This window comes from Chelonia mydas, chromosome 4, assembly GCF_015237465.2.
Source record: "Chelonia mydas isolate rCheMyd1 chromosome 4, rCheMyd1.pri.v2, whole genome shotgun sequence".
NCBI classification, from domain to species: Eukaryota; Metazoa; Chordata; order Testudines; family Cheloniidae; genus Chelonia; species Chelonia mydas.
Window position 1 is genome coordinate 1,250,874 of NC_057852.1, and position 25,002 is coordinate 1,275,875.

The window sequence follows — 25,002 nt, forward strand, 5'->3', positions numbered from 1 at the left end:
TTTTGAAAGGAAAGAAAAATCCTTCCAGGTGATCCTACGGGGCTGAAACCCACTGTGATTACTTAGTAATCTGTCCTCTTCACTACCATGTTTGTGACCCTCTGTGTCATAGGGAAGTAGCCCATGGCTCATTATGCATCTTTTGATTTAAAATGGACACGTGTGGTGTACAGACGAAGAAGGACAACTTTTCAAGTCCAGTGTGCACAGAAATGGGATGGACACTTCAAGGATTGAATACAATGCTTTGATCTTCCATCTGTTCATTAAACAAAGACAAAGGTGCAGATTTGGGAGGCTCGGCACTGACTTCCCCAGGATCATTCCTCTCCGCGTAGTTCCCATGATAAATCTCCTCTCAAGGAAGAGCCTGAGGAATTGTGATCAGGGGAACTACCCAGAGCACCAGATAAATCAGGGCCCTGAGCTGAGAAAAACCAAGCCTCAGCCAGTTCACATTAATTCAGCTGTCCTCAGCACAGACACCCCTGAAGCACCCGAGGATTCCTTGAAAGGCTTTGAGAGGCTTGGCTCTGCAGAGCGAGAGATGAAGCCTATTACTGCGGGGAAATCAATGACAGAGCACTGTCCACACCAGCACTTAGGTCGGTGTAACTTGTCTCACTCGGGGGGGTGGCTTCTTCACACCCCTGAGCGACATACGTTCTACCGACACAAGGGGGAGTGTAGACGCAGCCTTAGCAGAGAAGCGATTTAGAAAACAGGTTTTGTTTTGGAGGAAATGCAGGAACCCCGGGTTTGTAATAACCCAAAGGAGAGTCCGACCCCACCAGTCACCTTCCCCACTTTGCACTTGGCCCTGGGATAGTTGTTTTCTCTCAGCCTGTGCCCACTATCATGCCATGTGAAGGGGAAGGAGCCATGCACATGTCTAGGGTGCTTCTGACATCCGAGAGGGGAGAAAGGAAAAAAGAGGCTCAGTCCCACATGCTACTCACACAGGGGGTGGGAACTTTTGTGGTCATTTCAGTCGAGTCAAGGGGCTCCAAAAGAGTCAGAGCTGCTAACGTGACCCTGTCCCTGTTGTTGGGGACACTGGGGCATGGCCACTAGGTAACTCGAGGGGATGGAAGACCACGAGTGTCGATGAAGCCCCCTCGCACTAGGCCCAAGTGTCCTTCGCCCCCCTGCCTGCAGGCACTCGCAGCAGTTATGCTGTGGATCTGCAACAATATGTTGCAGAGTCAGACAGCCTGAAACTAAACAAGGCCAAACAGGGCAGATATGGAAGAACAATGCTGAAGGAAGCAGCTTTATGTAGAGGTTAACAAATGATACAAAAAACAAGGGAACTAGCTGGGAACTGGATTGGCTGGCTAGATGGATACTTAGGGCAGCTTGCTATTGGATAAGTATGCTGAAGAAAGGATGGATAAAAGCCTGTGTAACTTCCTGCTCTGGGTGCAGGATTGGAGATTCTATTCTCCCTGGACCTTTCTGAAGCTTCAAATAATCTTTTCTGCTTCTCCACCCCGTTGTGATTCTTGGGTGACGCACACCGGGTAATGAACCCCTCCCCCCTGCTGTTGTTTTGCCTCTCGGCACTGGGTGTCGGCAACACTGTCCAGCATTAAGCAGGCGAAACAAGGCTGGCAGTTTGGGCTGCTGGACAGAACAAGCCTTCAGGCCGAAAAGCCAACAACCTTTCTCTCCATTTCAGCAAAAAACAACATTCAACAAACCCCCACAAAAACAGGCACCTCAAAAAGTCCTGCCCCCGACTTCACCTTTCCAAGGTCTTCTCCACACTCTCTCCCGCCCTGAGTGAGAATCCGACACCTTGACCAACACACCACAGTCAGACCCGAATGCAGCTCTCCCTCTGCAGGCAGGATGGTGGAGAAAAACACAGGTGAAAAAACCCTCCCGGCTCAGCTGCGCACGGAGCCTTGGCAAGGACGTGGTGGAAAGGTGATGCCGGGATCTCTCGCACGGTAAAGGAGACTCGTGCCCGAGTCCAACAAACCCTTTGGGAACTCGAAGGAAGCCGCATCCCACAGGCGTTTCCACAGACCAGCCACCAGCCACACACCCAGGCCGGAGGGGCCGGGACACGGGAAGGGGCAGCAGCAAACGCCCCCGGGGGGAGGGCTGGGGCGGGAGCTGCAGCCAGGCCCCTGGACCCGCAGGGAGACGCAGACCCTGACAGCAACCAGCCACGTTTGCCCACGTGTGTATGTGAGACACGTTTGTGTGTGTGTGATGTCTTGTGTGTGTGCTGTGTGCCGTGCAGAGTCTTGTGTTCAGTGTGTGTGTGCTGTGTTGTGTTTTGTGTTGTGTGTGTGTAGTGTTGTGTGTCGTGTTGTGTGTTGTGTGTCATTTAGAGTGTTGTGTGACATGTTGTGTGTTGTGTTGTGTGTGTGTTGAGTTGTGTGTCGTTTTGTGTGTCATGTTGAGTGTGTGTTGTGTGGTTGTGGTGTCATGAGACGTCTTGTGTGTGACGTGGTGTGTGTCGCACGCACAGACACAACACATCGCATGTCACACGCACAACATGTTGCATGTAGCACGCACTCACAACACGTCATACATCACATACACAACATGTCGCCTGTTGCACAATGCACGTCGCACATTGCATGGACACACACAACACTTCGCACGTCGCACTCACAACACGTCGCATTGAATGTCATACACACAGCACATCGCACTTCACACCCACAACACGTTGCGCATTGCATGGACGCACAGCACGTCGCACGTCACACTCACAAACATGTCTCACACACGTACAACACGACACACATCACATCACACAGACAGAAAACACTACACACATGTCACACACACAAACACACAACACGACACACAACACGTCACAGACACAGCACAACACACAAAACGGCACACAACACAGGCAAACAACCTGACAAACAACATATCACAGACATCCACATAGACACACACACACAACGACACAGAACACATCACACACACTCAACACAACACTCTAGATGACACCCAACACTCCCAATGCGTCACACACACACAAACACACACAAGACGACACACACACACTGCACACACCATGTCACACAAAACACATAACATGACAGCACACACACAACACCACACACACACTGAATATGACACACAAAATGGCCCACAACACAATATACACACACAACATCACACACACACACCACACCACAAAGACACACACACAACACGTCACACACACAGCACACCGCACGTCGCACAGACACAAAGCACTACACACATGTCACACACACAATAAAACACACATCACACAGACAGACACAAACACACACAACATGACACACACCACGTCTCACACACACACACACTACGTCACACACAACACATCACATGACACCAAAAACACAACACCACACACACTCAACACGTCACAGAGCATGACACACAACACGTCACACAGACAGACACAAAGAAACACGACACACAACACGTCACACACAAACAACGCTACACAAAACACGTCTCACACACACACCCCACACACCATTTCACATGTCACCACAAACACACCACCACACACACAATCCACACAACACTCTAGACAACACACAACACACACACAACATGACACACAAGACGTCTCACACACACACACACAACCCGTCACACACACACATATCACGACGCACACAACACGAGACACAAAACGGCTCACACACACAAACACACACAACACGACTGTCAAAGGAAAAATGAGGTAGCCGGTCTCTCACCAATTTAGGTGTTCGATTCGACTCTAGGATCCCACGAACTTCTCAACTCTGAGTCCAGTTTCTACAAGCGTCCTTTATTAGGCCGCCGAAATACAGCCTGAGCTGGGGGCCTCCGGAGAGGGACCCCGCCCCTCGGACATTGCAAGCGTGTGTACCCTCGACGGTTGGTAACACCGCCCTCGCCCACGTCCCAAGTCCCATCCCCTCGTTTGAGTCGGGGTCTCTGCTCTTCCCGACTGGGCAGGTTTGTTGCTGACAGGCCGTTGCGGGTGCCAGACGCACTCCTGAGGACAATGAGCTCTTCTCCCTTAGCTCCAGGGATAACGGGCGGCCCCCACTGGTTTGGCAGCTGCTTCTCCAGCCTTCCTCGCAGGTCAGCTCGACCTCGGCCTAAGGCTTCAACTACTTTACTCGCGTCTGCGGAGTTAGTAACTCCTGCGAAGTCAGAAGAGCAAACTTATTAAACAAACATTTATAGAAACTAGCATGTCAGCCCTTTCTTATCACAACGACACACACAGAAACACGTCGCACGTCCCACACAACACGTCGCAGGTTGCAGGTTGCATGGATACACACAACACGTCGCATGCACGCATGTCGCACGTTGCACGTCGCACGACACACACGCACAAAAGGTCCCACAAACATACACAACGCGACACACAACACGTCACACACATAACACTTCACACACACAAAAAGATCTCATGCACGCACACAACAAGACACGCAACCCATCGCACACACACACACATAACACAACACGACACACACACAAACACACACAACATGACACACACAAACACACACAACACGTCACACAGACAGACACAAACACACACAACATGACGCAGAACATGACACAAACTCAGAACACTACACAAAACATGTCACACACACACACACGCCACGTCATATGGCACTACAAACACAACACCAGACACACAAATCACACAACTCTAGATGACACAAAACAAGACACACAACACATCACACACACACACAGCACGACACACACACACAAAAACATCTCACACACACACATGACACACAACCCATCTCACACACACAACACAATACGACACACACACAACACAACACACACAGAAACAAATCGCATGTCGCGCATAACATGTCGCAGGTTGCATGTTGCACGGATACTCACAACACATTGCACCCACACATGCATGAAAGTCGCACAAAAAACACACACAGAAACACGTCACACACACAAACACACACAATGTGACATACAACATGACACACAAGACGTCACACACACAAACGTGTCTCTCTCACACACACACAACACGACACAGAACCCGTCTCACACAGACACAGACACACACACCACAAAACACAACACGTAACACACACAACATGACACACAACACGTCACACATACAACACATGGCATGTTGTACGTCGTGCGGACACACATAACACATCGCACGCCGCACGTCGCACAAACACTTCGCACATCACACGTTGCATGTCGCACGTCACACCTGCACACACAACACATCGCGCGTCGCACGTAACACACACAACACTTCGAATGTCGGACACACAATAAATCGCACGTCGCACGCACACTCAGTACGTCGCACGTCACGCGTTGCTCACCGCACGTCAAACACACAACACGTCGTGTGTCGCATGTCACACACAAAAACGTCGCACGTCACACACACAATATGTTGCACGTTGCACATCGCACAGACAACACGTCGCATGTCGCACAAACAAACACACACAACACATCACACACACAACACATCACACACACACAAACAGGTCTCTCACACACACACATGAAACAAAGCACGTGACACACAACACGACACACAACACGTCACACAGACAGACACAAACACACACAACAACACACGTCACACACACACACACACACCACGTCACACACCTTCATCGACTGGTCTCGTTAACAGTTGGTATGGCAACCGCCATTTTCTCGTCTTCTCTGTATCGATATATCTATATCTATATCTTCCTGCTGTATTTTCCCCTGCATGCATCTGATGAAGTGGGCTTTAGCCCATGAAAGCTTATGCCCAGATAAATTGGTTCGTCTCTAAGGTGCCACAAGTCCTCCTCATTCGCTTTTCCTGACTGATTGTGCTGGGGGCTCTGCCTGGCTCCAGCGCTCCGGTCCCTCAGCTACCAAGGCCACCTGGGAACCCTGATCGACTCCAGCTTCAAGGAGTGCTGAGATCCATCTGTCTCTTTCTGTGCCTCTGTCTCTCTCTAGGAATAGCCTCCTGACCCTGCCTCCTGTGATCAGTTATAGTTTACTAGCCCCCCACCCCACCTCCACGGGTGTTTTTGGCTTCTCCATTCACTGCAGCAACGCTCCTTGTACCCAAGCTAAAGATCCCTGCAGCCCCAAAAATCCTCGGGGGTTTGCTCAGCAAGTGGGTTACGAGCAGAATGGTTGTGGGGTGAAGGTGGGGATAGGGAGGTGCTGAACCTGGGGGCAGAGGAGGGTGGCAGATTAAGGTGTTGCTCAGCCCAGCCCGCGGAGGCCAAGGACGTATGAGGGGACCAGATTTAAATTGCTGTTCGATCCAGCCCACTGAGTCCCGGGACACATCAGGGGTCAGCTTGCGAGTGCTGATGACCCAGTCCTCTCTGACATGCTATGTTCATGTGTGTCTGCCTGTGTGTCTGTTCATGTTCGTCACATTTGGGGGCTGGAAGACCCCAGCCCTGGGGAACCGAGGTCCTGCAGGGTAGCTCCATTGGGAGGGAACTTGCAGAAGGAAGGAGTAGCGCTCCATAGGAAAACACAAGTGACACAAGCAGCACATTGACAGAATTGCAGAATCTCCCCCCACCAGAAGAGTAACCCTAACAAATGGGCGTACCCCAAGGTTAAGGGCAATTCTGGTAACAGCTCATTTGGGGCTTGTTTGGAAGGGGGATGGATGTCATTCTTGCGACAAGGCACCTGCTATGGCCAAAAACACTTTAGCCCTGTGCGCCCTTCCAGACAAGTCTTATGTCCCAAATACTTTGGGTCTTCCGGGATAAGTCCCCGAATAATCAAGGATCTTGACCAAAAAGGTCGCCACGTCTGAAAAGGAAGAAAGATTGTCATTGTGGAGACCATGAAACAAGCCCTGCAACTTTTGGACACGTATCCCGACAGTCCACAGGGTGCACATCAAGGAACGTTCAAAGCGAGACGGGCGTTCTTTTTGGGGAGACTAACCCCCATTGCGCTGACCAAAGAAGGGGGAAGTGGGAGCCTGCATAGCCATCTAGCGGCCAAAGGAGAAATCGCCGGCTTGTGGACCTGTGTGCACGGTTGGTTCGGTTCACATGGAAAGCTGTCATGCCAGGTTGGGAAAACGGGGTTCTGCTGCACGACATCATCCTCTGGAATGACTCAACCCGATAGGACACCTCCTACGATACACTGCTATGAGTGACGCTCTCAAACAGGTCCCCACAGCTCCCCAGCCTCCCCCCACCGGGAGGCAGGTGTGAGAGGATTGTTCTCCCCAACTGACAGAGGGAGAAACAAAGGCTGAGAAAGGTGAAGGGCCTTGTCTTCCATCACACAACCTGTCGGGATAGAGTTGGGAACAGGACCCGGGTGTCCTGACTTTCAAACGTACCATCAGTCTGGAGTTTCACACACTGAATGATCAGAATAAAGGGACCTGCAATGAGCTACAGACCAACAACCATTCACACTGATTCTTCAGCAAGTGTTTTAGAAGCACGAGAACACCAGCGAGAACCAGGGACGGCTCAGAGACAATCAATAGCGAGAAGGAGAACAATTCACCAAGCAGATGACTGGTTCTGGCTTATTGGCTGGGCCTTAAACGAGAACAAAAAAGTCCTGAGTCTCCTCCCTGCCACGAGACCCCCTGCTCAGCCAATCAGCGTGGAGACTCTGGCGGTGGGCTGAGGGTTCCCCAGATGGCCCAGGGATGGCTCAGGTCACCGGTGAGGATCACTCTCAGAGCACGCTTCCTGTCCCATCTCTTTGGGAGGCCTCCCACCATGAGGGCGACAGAGCAGCCCCCTCCTTGCCAATGGAGGGAGGGAAGCAGGAAAAGGGAAACCAAAAAAGACAAACCCCAAGGTCTCGAAGGGACAAAGGCCTAGCTGGGGGAAAATTGTCCCACCTTAACCTCCTGTTTTCAGTGCCGAGAATTTGGCCAGCACCGGGTGGATCAGGCACCCTCGGTACGAAACCTCTCTGGGGCTCTTACCTTCTCCACGGGGACGTCTGTCTTCTCGCTCAATGAGCAGTGGGAAAGGAGAAAACTCCAGAGAGGCTCCACCTCGCGCTCACATACGAGACCCTGAATTCTCTCTCAGTCCTCAAGGGGACACCTCAAGAAGGAGACTCCCTGCAGCAAAGGCCCGGGGGTCTCTGAGATCCCCATGCCCTGCAGCCTGTCCTCCCTGGCCGTTGTCGTGGACTCTCTGTGAGGTCACCGCCTCCCAACCTCCTTTCACCAATCAGCTGAGTGCTGCAAAAGGCCCTTGGGATGTCACTGCCACCCCCACCCCTGCCCTGCAGGGCTCATGTCCTGCCCCGAGCCGGCTCCTCTGAATGTTTGAGCTGCTCCCGCTGGGTCACCCCCACACACTCAGTGGTCGTGCAAGGGTTCACGCAGGCCACACGTGGAACCATCAGAGGATGCTCAATGTGCCGCACTCGGTTTTGCAGAGATTTGGAGACTTGAAGGCCAGAAGCGACTGTTAGATCATCTCATCTGGCCCCCCTACACATCACAGGCCTCCTGCATGGCGCAGTAGCGAGTTTTGGACCAAAGCAGACTCAAGAAAGGCATCTCATCAAGGGATGGAGGAAGCACCACTTCCCTTGGTAGCCTGGAGGAAATTGATGCTGTGGGAGGCAGAGAATTGACCCCAAGGCCACACTTGTGAGTCTGTATCATAACACACATGCACAACAACACTGCGCGAAGTATGTACACGTCACCTTAACTCTGATGGTGCCAGAACTACTCCTCGTTTTGTTTTTGTTTTTTGCTGATACAGACTAACACGGCTCCCACTCTGAACTAAATGATTGCATCTCTCCCCACAATAGATCTAGAAGCACAAAGAACACCCTGGAGACCAGGCCTTTAAACGTTAGGAAACATCAGAGTTAAGGTGACGTGTACATACTTTGCGCAGTGCTGTTGTGCATGTGTGTTATGATACAGACTCACAAGTGTGGCCTTGGGGTCAATTCCCTGCCCCCCACAGCATCAATTTCCTCAAGAGTCCCAAGGGAAGTGGTGCTTCCTCCATCCCTTGGTGAGATGCCTTTCTCGAGTCTGCTTTGGTCCAAAACTCGCTACTGCGCCATACAGGAGGCCTGTGATGTGTAGGGGGGCCAGATGAGATGATCTAACAGTCTCTTCTGGCCTTCAAGTCTCCAAATCTCTGCAAAACCGAGTGCGGCACATTGAGCATCCTCTGATGGTTCCACATGTGGCCTGCGTGAACCCTTGCACGACCACTGAGTGTGTGGGGGTGACCCAGGGGGAGCAGCTCAAACACGCACAGGAGCCGGCTCGGGGCAGGACATGAGCCCTGCAGGGCAGGGGTCGGGGTGGCAGTGACATCACAAGGGCCTTTTGCAGCACTCAGCGGATTGGTGAAAGGAGGTTGGGAGGCGGTGACCTCACAGAGAGTCCATGACAACGGCCAGGGAGGACAGACTGCAGGGCAGGGGGATCTCAGAGACCCCCCATGGCCACCCAAAGAGATGGGACAGGAAGCGTGCTCTGAGAGTGATCCTCACCGGTGACCTGAGCCATCCCTGGGCCATCCGGGGAACCCTCAGCCCACCGCCAGAGTCTCCACGCTGATTGGCTCAGCAGGGGGTCTCGTGGCAGGGAGGAGACTCAGGACTTCGTTGTTCTCGTTTAACGCCCAGCAAATAAGTCAGAACCAATCATCTGCTTGGTGAATTGTTCTCCTTCTCGCTGCTGATTGTCTCTGAGCCATCCCTGGTTCTCGCTGGTGTTCTCGTGCTTCTAAAACACTTGCTGAAGAATCACTGTGAATGGTTGTTGGTCTGTAGCTCATTGCAGGTGACTTTATTCTGATCATTCAGTGTGTGAAACTCCAGACTGATCATAGAATCATAGAATATTAGGGTTGGAAGGGACCTCAGGAGGTCATCTAGTCCAACCCCCTGCTCAAAGCAGGACCGATTGCCAGCTAAATCATCCCAGCCAGGACTTTGTCAAGCCTGACCTTAAAAACTTCTAAGGAAGGAGATTCCACCACCTTCCTAGGTAACGCATTCCAGTGTTTCACCACCCTCCCAGTGAAAAAGTTTTTCCTAATATCCAACCTAAACCTCCCCCACTGCAACTTGAGACCATTACTCCTTGTTCTGTCATCTGCTACCACTGAGAACAGTCTAGAGCCATCCTCTTTGGAACCCCCTTTCAGGTAGCTGAAAACAGCTATCAAATCCCCCCTCATTCTTCTCTTCCGCAGACTAAACAATCCCAGTTCCCTCAGCCTCTCCTCATAAGTCATGTGCTCCAGTCCGCTAATCGTTTTTGTTGCCCTCCGCTGGACTCTTTCCAATTTTTCCACATCCTTCTCGTAGTGTGGGGCCCAAAACTGGACACAGTATTCCAGATGAGGCCTCACCAATGTCGAATAGAGGGGAACGATCATGTCCCTCGATATGCTGACAATGCCCCTACTTATACATCCCAAAATGCCATTGGCCTTCTTGGCAACAAGGGCACACTGCTGACTCATATCCAGCTTCTCGTCCACTGTCACCCCTAGGTCCTTTTCTGCAGAACTGCTGCCTAGCCATTCGGTCCCTGGTCTGTAGCGGTGCATGGGATTCTTCTGTCCTAAGTGCAGGATTCTGCACTTGTCCTTGTTGAACCTCATCAAATTTCTTTTGGCCCAATCCTCTAATTTGTCTAGGGCCCTCTGTATCCTATCCCTACCCTCCAGTGTATCTACCTCTCCTCCCAGTTTAGTGTCATCTGCAAACTTGCTGAGGGTGCAGTCCACGCCATCCTCCAGATCATTAATGAAGATATTGAACAAAACTGGCCCCAGGACCGACCCTTGGGGCACTCCACTAGATACCAGCTGCCAACTAGACATGGAGCCATTGATCACTACCTTTTGAGCCCAACAATCTAGCCAGCTTTCTATCCACCTTATAGTCCATTTACCCAGCCCATACATCGTTAGCTTGCTGGCAAGAATACTGTGGGAGACAGTGTCAAAAGCTTTGCTAAAGTCAAGGAACAACATGTCCACTGCTTTCCCCTCAACCACAGAGCCAGTTATCTCATCATAGAATGATGATTAGTTTGAAAGTCAGGACACACGGGTCCTGTTCCCAACTCTATCCTGACAGGTTGTTTGATGTAAGACAAGGCCCTGTGCCTTTCTCAGCCTTCATTTCTCCCTCTGTCAGTTCGGACAACAATCCTCTCACACCTGCCTCCCGGTGGGGGGAGGCTGGGGAGCTGTGGGGACCTGTTTGAGAGCGTCACTCATAGCAGTGTATCGTAGGAGGTGTCCTATCGGGTTGAGTCATTCCAGAGGATGATGTCGTGCAGCAGAGCCCCGTTTTCCCAACCTGGTGTGACACAGCTTTCCATGTGAACCGAACCAATGGTGCACAGAGGTCCAGAAGCCAGTGATTTCTCCTTTGCCCACTAGATGGTGCTGCAGGCTCCCACTTTGAAGGGCTCATGTTTAGTCCATCCACCTGGAAACAGTCAGGGCACACCCTGACCGTTGTGTAGGAGCAACACATTGCTCCGTCCAAGGACGAGGACCAGATATGAACCCTGGGAAGTTAATTAAAGGACAGGAATCGTGGGAAGCTTCCTTGGCCTGGCCTCAAGGCCTGAGAATTAGGATTGTAGTAGATAGAGGCTGAAAAATAAGAATATTAATCAAAGTCATGCATTCCTTTGTTGTGTCTCTTTGCGGTGGAAAGTAGGTAATGCGCAGGGGGGAGAAATATAATAAAAGGGAAGGTGGAAAGCTGACAGGCGGCAGCCCATTTCAGCTGACCAGCTTGCTTGCTTGAATAAATCTGTGTTCTGTCTCATCATTGAACCGCCACAACTGGCGCCCAAACGTGGGGCCCTCAGCACTCACCTCGCCCGGCAAGGGTTTCAGACGCGTCACTCATCCGCTTCGTGGATCCCGGTGAGTATTTTTCGTTGTGGTAAGTATGGGAAGCTCCCTCTCTGCTTTGCAAGTGCAACATCGCAATGAGCTACAGTATTTGCTGCGTAAGGCTCAGCATGACTGCCCCACTCGAGAACTCACTCTCCTGTTACAGGAGGTGAGTGCCCAGTGCCCGTGGTACCCTGAAGCCGGAACCCTTAAGCTAGCGGACTGGGAGCGGTTGGGCCAGACATTGCATGAAGAGCCTCGGGCGCCCGTGCAGGCTTTACATGCCTGGCACCTCTGCCGCGATGCGATACAGCGTGTCGCCTCGGACAGGCCCTCCCTCGCGAGGCTGGTGATCTCGCCACGCCCGTCGGCTCCTGCAGCCACCCCCCCTCCTACCGATGCAACACAGTGTGTCGCCTCGGAAGAACCTTCTCCCGCGCCAATAGAGGGGCTGCCAATTCCGCCACCGCCGTCGGCTCCTGCAGCCATCCCTCTCCCTGCTTCGCCCCCAGTGCCTTTATTACCACCGCCTCCCTTACCTTCCCCGCCGGAGCCGGTGTGTGATTACCATCCCCCCCTAGGACCCCATGCTTCGGGGCCCCCCCGGGAGGTCGTCTGCATCTGCTCAGAGGCTTTCGCTGGTGCAACAAATGGTTCACGCAGCGAAGACTCGCTCAGATCTTACAGCAGAGGAGCTGGCTGAGCTGGTCTCAGTTTGTCCGGTGACCTGGCAGAATGACGACCAGGGCAACCCGGTTGGAACCTGGGTTACTTTGCCTTACTCGGTGATTAGAGAGGTAAAGAAAGCGATTCGCGAGTTCGGTCTGACTAGCACGTTTGTGCGTGGTCTCATTGAAGGGCTAGGTAGTGGGTACTCCTTGATCCCTGAAGATTGGAAGGCGCTGTTGCGCATGATGCTGTCACCCAGTCAGTATGTTATTTGGCTTAGTGAGTATCGGCAGGAGGCGGAACGCCAGGCCCAGATTCATAGAGCAGAAGGTGTTATTATTTATGAGCAATTGGCAGGGGAGGGACAGTTTGTTACCGTTGAGATGCAGACTCAACTCCCTCAGGTCCTCTTCCCCCTCATTTCCACCTGCGCCCAGCATGCTTTCCGGAAGGTCCCGGATTCAGGCAAGCCTACAAAAAGCTTTGTCAGTATCCGTCAGGGTGCATCAGAGTCCTTTCTGGATTTTACCAACAGATTGCAGGAGGCTATCCTCCGACAGGTGGATAACGCTGCGGCAGCTCAGGAGATCCTGTTAAAAATGGCGGTTGAGAATGCGAACGAGGATTGCCGCCGTGCTCTCCAGACGGCGCAAGCCTCTGGCATTTTAGAGCTCTCAGACATGCTACGGGCGTGCCAGAACATCGGCACACAAGCCCATAAGGCTGGAGTTCTGGCTGCCGCCCTGAGAAAAACCGGGAGGGAGGGGAAGCGTTGTTACCGCTGTGGTAAGGAGGGTCACTTTCAGCGGGAGTGCCGCTCATCAAAGGCACCCGCTCGACCCTCAAAGAAGTGCCCCAAGTGTCAGAAGGGCTATCACTGGGCTAATCAGTGTCGTAGCGGGTCGGGAAACCGCGCGACGGGTTCCCCCCGAACCCAGGGCCAAACGGGGGTGTTTCCCACTCAGACAACCGTTCCTCTGCCTTAAAATCCATAGACTCTATGAGGGCGGCGACTGCTGGAAGTGCAGGGCTTGATTTGATCATCCAGGAGGACACTGATTTTCGGCTGCCAGGGGAGGTCTGCGCCATACCTACCCAGGTGACGGGACCTCTCCCTGCCGGCTTTGTGGGTCTCGTTCTCCCTTGCTCTCATGCTGGGAAACAGGGCTTTTTTGTCATCCCCGGGGTCATCGATGCCGACTACACCGGCATTATTAAGGTTCAGGTGTGGACTCATCTTCCACAGTCGCTCCCGCGTGGACGATCAATTGCACAATTGATTTTAGTCCCCTATCAGGTGCCAGCTGCCGAGGATCGAACTCGGGGCGGAGGCGGCTTTGGATCAACGTTGTCTCACTCGCCGTCTCACAGCACGTCCTCTCCACTTGTTGCTCTGACAATGTCAGTCCGCCCCTCGAAACCTCAGTTAACACTTCTCTTAAATGATGTTTCTTTCACAGGGCTGGTGGACACTGGAGCTGACGTTACGGTGATTCGTGATCCAGAGTGGCCGGTTAGTTGGCCTACGGTTCCTTCTAAAGAGTTGTGGGGGATCGGGGGTAGTAAACCCGGGCGACAGAGTTTGTCTTGGGTCACTGTCTCTAAACCGGGAGGCCGTACCCTTGCTACTATCCGCCCTTTTGTGCTCCCTGTCCACCTCAATATTTGGGGCCGTGATTTACTTACAAAGCTGGACACCACCCTCGATATTAATATCTGATGGCTCAAAACCCTCCCTCACCCACATTGCCCTCCGCACTACCCTTGGTATGGCAATCCTTAGAGCCCGTCTGGATTGACCAGTGGCCCCTCCCTCTAGAAAAACTAAAAGCGCTTCATTCGCTTGTGCAGCAGCATTTGCAGGCACAGCTCTTGGAGAGCTCCACTAGTCCCTGGAACACCCCAGTGTTCGTTATTAAGAAAAAATCTGGTGCGTGGTGGCTGTTACATGATTTAAGGGAAATAAATAAACGCATCCAACCTATGGGCCCCTTGCAGTTTGGCTTACCAAATCCAAATTTAATTCCTCAAACCGATCAGCTCTGTGTGTTAGATTTAAAAGATTGTTTTTTCACCATCCCCCTTTGCCCACAGGATCGAGAAAAATTCGCGTTTACGGTGCCACAATATAATAATCAACAACCCTCTCAAAGGTATCAGTGGAAGGTCTTGCCCCAGGGAATGCAAAATAGTCCAACCTTGTGTCAGCTTTTTGTGGATCGGGCCCTCGCCCCTTTTCGTGCCCGGTACCCTACGCTAAAGGTCTACCATTATATGGATGACATTTTGCTTAGTGGTCCCCGGATCACGGAACAACAGATTGACTCTTTGTCTCAGATTCTCGGCCAAAATGGCCTGTTAGTGGCACCAGAAAAAATCCAACGCTCTTATCCCTACCACTACCTCGGATATAAGGTTTTACAAACCTATGCTGCTCCGGTTCGTCCGGCATTAATTCTACCTCAACCCCTAACCCTTGTTAAGTTACAACAGATTCTGGGTCATTTAAATTGGATTCGGCCCTATTTTCGTCTCCCCACCTCAATGCTGCAGCCGTTGTTCGAGCTCCTACGTGGAGCCCGGGCACCGGGTACAGTTATTGCCATCACTGAAGAGCACATTGCCTGCATTCGACAAATTAATGCAGCATTGAGTCAGCAGTTTGTGGACAGACCCCCTGAGGTCCGTCCCCTACGGTTGGTTCTTCTTGCCACCCCTCATACGCCCACTGCGGCTCTGTTTGTACCCCGTACGAATACAGCCGTCTCTATCATAGAGTGGCTGTACCTCTCCTCCACTCCTCCTCGGAATATTTACCCATATCTAGATGCCCTGTCTGATCTTGTTCGTAAAGCCCGCCACCGTGCAGTGCAACTCACGGGCACTGATTTAGTTACTATTGTGTTCCCCTTGTCCCGTAGTGAATGTGATTCCTTGTGCCACACCTCTTTGGCCTGGCAGGTTGCTCTTTGTGATTATGTGGGAGAGATTTCTTATAATCCCCCAAAAGATCCTCGGTTGGTAATTACCCAAAAGGTGCCTCTAATTGTTCATCGTCTTAGCCACTCTCAACCCATTGTTTCTGCTGTTACTCTTTTTACTGATGGCTCTCCACGTCGAGGTGTAGTCACCTATCAATCCGGTGACCCCCCTCGCTGGCATTCTCGTTTTACGCTGCCTCAGTGTTCCGCGCAGCGCTCGGAACTGGCTGCTGTTATTTTGGCCTTTCAACTTTTTGCTGATTGTCCCTTTAATTTGATTGTGGACACGCATTATGTTTATCAGGTAATTGATCATTTACCCCTTGCCCTCATCACCCCTCAGGTTGATGCGGACCTCCTTCGCCTGTTTTTGTCTTTGCAATATCTTATCTCCACTCGTAATTTCCCTTATTTTGTTGCTCATATTCGCAGTCATACCCCTCTGCCTGGGCCACTCACTGAGCGCAATGCACGCGCCAATCGCGCATTACGTGGTCAGGTAAATTCCCTCTTTTCTGACCCCATTGAAAGCCATGCCTTTTTTCATCAGTCTGCCTCTGTCTTGGCCCAGCAGTTTCACATTCCTGCTGATCATGCACGTTCTGTTGTTCATTCCTGCCCCCACTGTGCCGCGGCTGCCCCTACCTTTTCTTATGCCGTTAACCCTAGAGGTACCGCAGCGAATCAGCTGTGGCAAATGGATGTCACTCACGTGCCACAATTCTGCCCCTATTCGTTTTTACGTTTCCATTGATACCTATTCGGGATTCCTCTGGGCGACCCCACAGCGTGGGGAAGCCACTCCCAAAGTTATTCACCATTTGCTAGCCTGTTTTTCTGTTATGGGTTGCCCGAGCCAGATAAAAACGGATAATGCCCCAGCCTATTGCTCCACAGCCCTCTTCACTTTTTGTGCCCGATGGGACGTCTGTCTTAAACACGGGATCCCTTATAATTCCACGGGCCAAGCCATTGTTGAACGTGCCAATCGCATGCTAAAAACCTTCCTTGATAAACAATTAAAACAAGGGGAGCTGCGTCTCCGGACCTTAGGAGACATTCAACAACAAATGCATATCCTTTTGTTTACTTTAAATAATTTAATGCTGAACGCAGATCAGCAGACCCCCGCGGATCGGCATTTTCACAAATGGAAAGACCGCGTGTCTTTTACCGTCAGCTGCCTGATCCGCAATGGTTGGGCCCAGTACCTTTAATCACTTGGGGTCGGGGATATGCTGCTGTGTCTCTCCCTGCAGGACTGTTGTGGGTTCCGGCCCGGTGTGTGCGACTGGCACTGATACAGCATGGCGTGGCACCAGGGGCTGTCGAACCCCATACCGGAGTTTCAGCTGACCTTGAAGGAGAATGCGGTGCCTCCCGGGTCGACAACGGCGGGACGGAAACGGAAGAGGCGTAGCGTCCCAAGCCAGCCCGTGACATGGGGAGCAGTAAAAGCATTGGTCGCCGCGGCTCAACGAAGACTGGCAGCAGACCAACAGCCAGAGACTCCTGAGACTTTGTTTGTGGCGATTCTTGCCCAAATCACTGCTAATTCTGTACTGATTGTGTGCCTTTTGTGCCTGCTATTTCCTGGAGGGGTTGACTGGGGAGCGCTTCCCCCGTTACGGGCCCGAATGACATATAACCTATGGGAAAGATTGGCTTCAATAGCAAATGTTACCCACTTTTGTTTATCTGATTCTGTAGCAGCCGGAGAATTGTTAGGTACATGCCTTATTCCAGTATGTCATCACCCTGAGGAGATAGGGAATGAGACGATGCTCGCTGCTTACGCGAATCTCTCTGCCCAGTACTCTGACATGGCTAATTGGGGCCCGGCCAACTATACTCTGCCTCACACGGCCATATCCCTCCACACACCGTACCCGGCCGGGGCCAACAATGTCACCTGTGCGCGTGTGGTTAACTGCACTAGTACAAAGGAGCCCTTGGGCTGTCGGCAAATTTCTCAACCCCTTTTAAATTGTTCCCACGCTGTGAATGTTTCATACAATTATGGCCATATCATCCTACCATCAGGGTGGTTTTTTACCTGTGGCTCACGCACCTTTAGTTATATTCCTGCAAATTTAAGCGATGGCACCCTTTGCTGTCTTAGTAGAATGACACTTATCTTGCCTGTTGCCAGCCAAAGGCACAGTAAAAGAAGTGTACCCCTCTCAGACGATTGTGTTGCAGATGTTGAGCTTTTTAGCCGCGCTGAGTATACCACCTTAGCGGCCTCTATTGTTGGGGTCCCCGGGCTTGCCACTTATACAGCCAGAACCTTAAATACCCTGGCATGCTTTGCAGCAAAGGCAATTAACGCAACATCCCAGGCAATTGCCCTACTTAACACAGAGCAACATGAATTAAGGGATGCAATCTTGGATAACAGAGCAGCCATTGATTTTCTGCTCTTGAAACATCATCTAGGCTGTTCCACGTTTCGGCATATGTGTTGTTTTAATTTAACTGATAATAGTCGTTCCATAGAAACTAGACTGGCCGAATTGGCCAATCTTACGGCACACATACGTCAAGATCTGGGGTTTGAGGGCTTTTGGAATTGGCTTACAGGTTGGCTGCCATCTCTAGGATGGCTGCGACAACTTTTTGGTTATGCTGTGTTTGTGATCATTGGGCTTGTTTTTTGCTGCTGCTGTGTACAATGTTTTCCCTCTTTGCTAAGACTTTGTAGAGATTTGCCCCGGCAGGCTCCCCGAGTTATGTCCCCGAGTTATGTCACTGTCTGTCTGGGAGTTAAATAGCTTGCAAAAGCAAATTGACGGCTATCATGAGATGGCCGGGTATAATTAAACAAAAAATGGGGGGATGAAGGGTTCATGTTTGGTTATTCCACCTGGAAACAGTCAGAGCACACTCTGGCTGTTTTGTAGAGGCAATGCACACATTGCTTCTATCCAAGGACAAGGACTAGATATGAACCATGAAAAGTTGATTATAAGACGGTGACCATGGGAAGCTTTCTCAGCTTGGGCTCAAGGCCTGAGAACCAGGATTGTAGTAGATAAAAGTTAGTAAGTAAGAATATTAATCAACGTCATGCATTCCTTTGTTGTATCTTTTTGCGGTAGGAGTATGTAATGCATAGGGGGGAGAAATATAATAAAAGGAGAAGGTTGAAAGCTGGGGGGGCAGCAGCCCATTTCAGCTGACCAGCCTGCTTGCTTGCATAAAGCTGTGTTCTGTCTCATCATTGAACCGCCACATCTCAGTGTTAGGGCTGAAGGTGGCCTGGCTCAGACAAGAGACACAGGGAGGTTTTGCTGTTCATGGACCATCCGTGCAAAGGAAATTGTGTCTCTGTGTGAAATTGAGGAGGGAAATGAAATATCCCCATGGCAGCACAATGCTCGAAGGCATGTGGAGTGAAGGCCTCAGGCTGAGAAATGATTGAACGGGGGGCTAGTATCAATGTATTGCCCTGACTAAAAACAATGGCTAAAAGGCAGCCATTGTTGTTCCTACTTGAACCTATGTAGGGACACCCCCGTGGGTGTCAACTCCATTGCATTAACCAGGGCCAGGCGATTATTTTCATCAAGATCCAAATTTCTTGGTCAAGGTCTAGGCTCCAGAGAAGAGAATGCATGACTGACAATGAGACGGGTATAAAACATGTTGCAGTCACGATGGGCGTAACGATGATGACTGTGTTGTGTTTATTCCTTAGATCTGGTGCCACCACCTTTCCCTTCAGCCTTGTCATTTCCCAAGGGTAAAACTAACCATCTGGTCAGCTACAAGGGCGTGTTTGTGTTCATTCCTGCGAGCTACACAGGGGTTTGATGTTGCTGCTTCCAATCCTCTGGCTCTGCCGGAAGAAGGAGCAATTCAGGCCATCACTGAGCTGAGGGAGGGAGATGATTTTCTGACAGGGAGGGACTGCCTCCTCCTAAAGGTGCTTGGCAGGCAGCCCTCCTTCCCAGGATGCGTCGCGACAACACCCAGTTGAAAAGGGACCCTCCCCAGCCCTCCTCAGCACGGTGACAATGAGCGAGTGAGTGAGCGTGGGGGAGAGGGAGCGACGGAGGGGAGGGAGATGGCGTGAGCGGGCCGGGACCTCGGCGAAGGGGGGCGCAAGGGTGTTCAGTTTTGTTGGGTGTGGAAGTTGGCAACCCTAGATCCAGGGGCAACAACTCCAACCTCCAAAGAGGCTGGGCAGGGGCAGGACATCAGCTTGGAGGGGAGGGGTGGGTGGGGCAGTGACATCACCAAGGCCTTTTGCAGGAACTCAGCCCATTTGGCAAAGGTGGTGGGGAGGGGGTGACCTCCCAGAGAGACCCCGACATCAGCCAGGCAGGGCCGAGGTGCAGGGCCAGGGCAGTCTCTGAGACCCCCCCGGCTTTGCTGCCGCACGTCTCCTTCTCCAGGTCTCCCCTCGAGGACGGGGAGAGAATTAGGATTCACGTCTGTGAGCATGAGGAGGAGCCTCTGTGGAGTTTTCTCCTTTCCTACCCCTGGTTGTGCCAGAAAACGAACTTCCCTTGGACAAGGTCAGAGGCTCCGAGAGGTTTGGAACCTGCTGGGTCTGATGCACCTGCTGCAGGCAGAATTCTCGGCACAGAAAACACTGGCTTAAGGGGGCAGAATTTGATTTCCTACCTCGGACTGTGACCCTTGGAATCACTGGGGACCTGGGGGTTTATCCTTTTTGGTTTCCCTTTTCCTCTTTTCTCCTCTTCTCTTGCTTCTTTTCCCCCTTTTCCCTGCTTCCTCCGTCTACCAAGGAGGGGTGTGTGTGGAGTGTGGGCGAGGAAGGAGGGGTTGCTCCCATTGCGGGAGGTCCTCCCAAAGAGGTGGGTCCGGATCTGAGAGTGATCCCCTCTGATGGTGACCTGGGCCGTCCTTTGAGACATCTGGTGAGACCTCTCAGCCTCCCGCCCCTCAGCGTCTCAATGCTGACTGGCCGAGCAGGGGGCTATCCACAGCGAGGAGACTCCGGTCCTTTTGGTCTCTTTTCAAATCAGGGAAATAAGACACAACCAATCCAAAGTATGGGATTCCTCTTGCTGCTTCTCTCCATTAATTGTCTCTTAGCAGTTGATGATTTCCTCCAGTGTTCCAGGTCTTCTAAAATACTTGCTGAATAATTCCTATGAACAACTGTTGGTCTGTCGGTCACCTGAGAGCCCTTTCTTCTCATCGGTCAGTGTATGAAATTCAAGATGTGACAGACAGGTTGAAAGTCAGGAGCAGTGTTTCCTCTCATTTGTTCTGTCCGTGTGTGGAATTAATTTTGTTCTGTGCACCAATATGGAAGTGAGGGGTGACCCCTCCCCTGTCTCTGGGTGCAGATCGCAAAATTCATTCTGCACATGGACGGTGCGTGGTAGGCTGAAGGGTTCGGAGTGTGGGAGCGACTCAGGTGGGGCAGAGGGTTGGGGTGTGGGCTGTTGCGTGGGGTTAGGGACGAGGGGCTCAGGGCTAGGGCAGACGGTTGGGGTGCAGGGGGAGGGGGGTGAAGGCTCCGGCTGAGGGTGCGGGCTCTGGGGTGGGGCTGGGGATGAGGGGTTTAGGATGCAGGTTGCCCCAGGGAGAGAGGACTCCCCCCAGCCCTCTCTCACCGTAGCAACTCAGGGCCATGTGAAAGGCACCTCTCTCATGGCCACAGCAGCTCTGGTGGGGCCGGGTTGGGACTGGGGGAGGGGACGGGATTTATTTTTCCTAAGTCAAAAGGGGGAAGGGAAGGGGTTATGCTTAATTTTTTACCTCATCAACTTCGGTCCCGTCTAATCTCCAAGATGCTCTGGAAATAAGAAACCGTGTCCTGTGGTGAGCTCCCAAGAGCAGAGGGTGGGAGAACTCCAGCAACTGAGAGGGCAAGGGATTTACCGTCAGATTGTTTCAAATGCTGCATTCGTCAGGTGACATGGAACAGCAACGCTCAGCTAACATCGTGGAGAAAGGAATTCTCTGCTAAGGATTCAAGGTGCCCCTTTGGCCAACTCCACCCCTTCCCTGAAGGGAGTGTGCTCAGAACAACCCCTCCTCAGCCGAACACACACAAACCCCCAGCTGGGCGCCCAGCACAAAGCAAGGGAGGGGCTTGCTTGGATTGTTTTACTTTTTAGTTTACAAGAGGTTTTTTCAAAAGCATTTCCTGTTCCCCATGGGAAGGAAGCGGATGGTTGTGGGGAAGGGAACCTCAGCATGGTGGAGCTGGGAATTTGGGGAGCGGCAGAGGGAGGGGAGTGGGTGAGGGGGTGAAAGGGCAATTGCGGGGGAGGGAGGCTAAAGGGGGTATGTGGGGCAGCTAGGTGAGGGCTTTGGGGGTAAGGCTGAAGGAGGGCAGTTGGTTGTAGGGGGGGAAGACTGAAAGGGCAGCTGGGGAGGAGCCTGGGACAGAGGGAAGGTTGAGGTGGGTGATGAGGGGAAGGGGACCCGGGCAGTTGGGGGAGGCTGAAGGGGGGCTGAAGAGGTGATGGGGATAAGGGGACATTTGGAGGGAGGCTGAAGGGGTGATGAGGTGAAGGGGGCTGGGGCAGAGAGACAGTTGGTGGGGGGCTGCTCATCCCCACAGGAGGGGAGGAGGAAGAGGAGCTGCTCAGAAGCTGCTTCTTTGTTACAACTTGGTACTTCGCTGTTCCTGAGCAGCGTCCTGGGATCAAAAGTTTCGACAGGGAACTAGAGAGATTCCTGGAGGCTCGGTCCATCGATGGCGATTAGCCAGGATGGGCAGGGATGGTGTCCCTAACCTCTGTTTGTCAGAAGCTGGGGAAGGGGCGACAAGGGATGGATCCCGGCATGATTCCTGTCTGTTCATTCCCTCTGGGGCACCTGGCACTGGCCACTGTCGGCAAATGGATACTGGGCTAGATGGACCTTTGGTCTGACCCCGTCTGGCCGTTCTTTGCTCTTCTGTTCTTATCACCTGCTCAGTGACATCTGCAAGTTGCTGCCCTCACTCACCTCCAGCATCTGCTCCCTGCAACCAAAGGCAGGGAAAATCCCCCTGAAGGGGGGAAACTGGAGGGGAGGGATGGGCAAAGGGAGAAAACGGGGAAAGGATCAGGGGTTCAGATGGGGGGAGGCTGCCCTGCCAGATAGGTGCAGAAGAGAAAACCCCCAGATAGAGGGTGGTAGAAGGGATAACAGTTCCCACAGATGGGGTGAGCCATCAGCAGCCGTTCCAAAAGAGGGTGTGGTGGATGGTAGAAGGACTTGTGTTCCTCACTGGATGGTCCCTCTCAGCACCCCCTCCCCAGGGCTGTGGTGTTAAAGGCCCCGGGGGGCCCATTGCCCAGGGACTGCAGCTCTTCTCTCACTGACATGGTGGACTGAGCTGCCAGTGGAAACGTGATTCAGGGAAATAGTTTACACCCACCCCCAAAGCCCCTCATCATAAAGCAAATGGATACTTTTATAAGTGTTAACCCAGTTTCCAAGAATTCCTGGCCAGTTTCCGTCTCTATAACATGTCTGCTTGGAGCCTCATAGGAGCTCCAAATGTGTCCTATCTGCTGTTCTGATTGCCTGAATTGGTCTCCCCGTCCTGAACCCCCCTGGCTTGCTGTCGTTCCGCATCTTTTCATGATTGATTTCTAACAATGTTCTTTGGATGACACTGTCCAGTGGAGCAGGAACCCACCCGAGAGGTCGGAATTAGGAAACCCCGGTGATCCAATCCCCCAGCCCGAGCTCTTTCATTATTTAGCCGCAGGGAACCAACTTCCACAGGAGCGCGGGAGAGAGCCCCACCACAGCACCGTGCTCCACACACTGACCTGAAACATGGGGACCCTGGTTCAATCCTTCCTCCCTTGCAGACAGTGGGGGGTGACGCTGGCAGCACCAATCATGCTCAGGCCTCCCTGGGCAATGGCTATTGATGGGCTGTTTCCCACACCACCCGGGGTTTGTGGACGTTCCTTACCTCTGGGGAAGCTAATTTTTGGCTCATCCCACAACTTACAGCATGTTTCAGTGAACACTGAACAATTCTTGTCATTTCATAAGCACTGAGGAGACACACATCTAGACAGAGAGAAGCGTGACTTTTGACAGCTCCTCACCTTTCCCCGATCCCTTGCATGGCCTGGTTTACGTGTAATATCACAATTCAAGACAAGATGAGGAATATGGGGGTTACAGGGCACCTAGAGGAGGAGGATTTGATGTTTGCATTTTGCATAATGAAAGAGAAGGGATAATCATGTATTAAATGGATTGATGTATGGTAGGATGTGACCATATTCTGCCCACCACCCTTTCTGAGAGCAGGAAGGAACAGCCTCGTGTGCCATTGGTAAAGAGGCATCAGCCAGATTCTGACGTCTGAAGCTGATTTCAGGCAGGAATAGACCAGAACAGTCCTGGTCATCTTTTGTTTTAGGATAAGGTTTCATTATGGTATTTGCTCTAAGGTCTTGTTTCTTATCTGCATTACAAATTAAGTTGTGTTTCTTCTCTGCGTTGGAAACTAAGTTGCCTAAGGTTCTTTTGTAATCCCTTCAGAAACCATATCATCCTTTCTAAAATGTTATCCTGTCTGAAAGTCTCCATCAAATTGTTTGGTGTGAGTGAAAAATGTGTGCATAGTTCAAAAGAAAGGTGAAGAGCCATCACAAATGTCCAGATGGTCAAGAAGACGTGAGAGACTTGGAAACATCAGGAGACAATCAGAAAACATCCCTTTTATCCGACGCTACACATGTTAGCAGCATTGATGACCTCAGAGGCGAGGCAGGCACCCTGAATGCAAGACAAAGAAGAGCTAAGGATGGGAAGCCAACAAAACCACCAAATGATAACAGCGGAAAACCCGGAGACTAACCCCATTTAAGGACTAACGATTACAGAATGACATTGCAAAATCCGTAAACGAAAGTGGGAATTTACAAGTCTAAAGCTGGGGTGTTTTGCCATAAGACTCTGGGTTCAGTCCTGCAAAGCCTCAGAGCATGGGATCGCAACCGAAAGAGTCCAGCTCCTCGCTTGTGTTCAGTCTAACTGGCCATTAGATTGACAAGAGCTACAGCAAACTGGTAACTGTAAAACCATCTGCAGGACGTGTCTGTGTGTGTGTGTGTGTATGATGAAATGCGTATGTTTACAGTTGTATTTTCAATAAATGCGGCGTATTGCCTTTTCCCCTGAAAAGATCCCGTGTGCTTCTTATCAGCATAAGATGCTCCCCCAAGGCGTAGAGTGTCACAAACACATCTCATGACTCTGCCTCCAACAACTGGAACTAGGACATGAATGTGGAAGAAACAAGAAGAATTGTTTTAATGGTTTATTTACAGTAAGTGGAAAGCAGGAAAGTAAAAGGAGCTGAGAAGGACCTTTCATAACCACAGCGTAGGGCAAGGAGACCCAGAGATTTTGAGAACAGTTTTCTTAATGGCACTAAAGTCATAGAAATGGCCAGGAAGTAACCCAGGGAATTAAGGAATTACCATCTC

General features: G+C 51.6%; 1 protein-coding gene across 1 annotated transcript in view; it reads left to right on the forward strand.

Moving 5' to 3' along the window:
* Positions 1 to 25,002, forward strand: part of LOC102930774 (class I histocompatibility antigen, F10 alpha chain) — a 1,343,638-nt gene that overhangs the window by 933,944 nt on the left and 384,692 nt on the right. The window lies entirely within an intron of this gene.